Source organism: Ostrinia furnacalis, unplaced genomic scaffold (genome assembly GCF_004193835.3).
Source record: "Ostrinia furnacalis isolate ACB-3 unplaced genomic scaffold, ASM419383v2 OfSCF0237, whole genome shotgun sequence".
In the NCBI taxonomy this organism is placed as follows: domain Eukaryota; kingdom Metazoa; phylum Arthropoda; class Insecta; order Lepidoptera; family Crambidae; genus Ostrinia; species Ostrinia furnacalis.
Genome location: NW_021130476.1, coordinates 74,143 through 75,508, shown reverse-complemented (window position 1 = coordinate 75,508; position 1,366 = coordinate 74,143).

The following is a 1,366-nucleotide window of genomic DNA, read 5'->3' as shown; positions in this document are numbered from 1 at the left end:
TTCAAAAAGTAACATTTTTTATTATTTGTTGGCCTTTTTTGTGTATTTTATGTATTTTTTTAGTATCGCCTGTTATTTGGCATTATTATTGTTTTTATTTTATCAGGATATACTGCTTAGTTTAAAAGTTATTACGTTTTCTTTACAATAAGTAATGGAAGTAAAAAAAATTCTATAAAAAATTAAAAAATGTATCTCAAAAAATTATTGACTTCTTTTTTGTCGATAAAAATAGGTCTAGTTTCATCTATTTTCATATGTACACTTTAACGTGACTCACACAACTATACGAGCGACATTCATAACTTTTGGTGCAGGACGACCGAAGAATACAGAGAAATCATTCGTTTTAACCGATGGATGTCCATNAGTGTTACCTGACACACAACAGACCAGGTTTTATTTATTTAAAACCTCTTGATTTGATTTAATTGAAAAAAAAAAGAACTTGATGCAATCTACATCTATAAAAGCGAAAGGTCACTAACTCACTCACTCGTCATGAAATATCGGAAACTACAAGTGCTAGTAGTTCTCAAATTTTCCTTTTAGAACGTAGGTGCTCACTAACGGGACGGGATTTTACGAAACTCTACCCCTAAAGGGGGTAAAATGCGGTCATTGCGTACGAAGTCACGGGCTATTATTCAATATGACTTTCTATTCAAGTCAATGGGTCAAGTAGAATAAGAGTGATTTTAGTAAGTCGATAGAGTTTTTAGTAAGTTTGTTTCCATTGCTATCTATCTATCTTAAGCGGTTTAGATTTTTTCATACAAAATTTTTTTCCCGCTAACTCCCGTTCCCGTGGGAATTTCGGGAATTCCTTTCTTAGTGCACCTATATGGTACCTAAGCTACGTCCCTTCCAAATTTCAAGTGCCTACGTTTAGCCGTTTAGGCTGTGCGTTGATCTGTCAGTCAGTCAGTCAGTTTCTCCTTTTATACAGGGTGTTTGGTAAATGGGTATATGAGCCGACACTAGCCCATGTTAACATGGGCATATAAATGATATGGTGAAGTCAGAAATTTGATATCATCATTTAATTTTTTAAAATTTTCATACAATTTTATAAATTCCGATTTGTATAAAAATTAAAATAGTTAAAATGAAGATATCAATTTTCTGACTTCACCATACCATTTATATGCCCATGTTAACATGGGCTAGTGTCGGCTTATATACCCATTTACCAAACACCCTGTATAAAAGGAGAAACTGACTGACTGACTGACAGATCAACGCACAGCCTAAACGGCTAAACGTAGGCACTTGAAATTTGGAAGGGACGTAGCTTAGGTACCATATAGGTGCACTAAGAAAGGAATTCCCGAAATTCCCACGGGAACGGGAGTTAGCGGGAAAA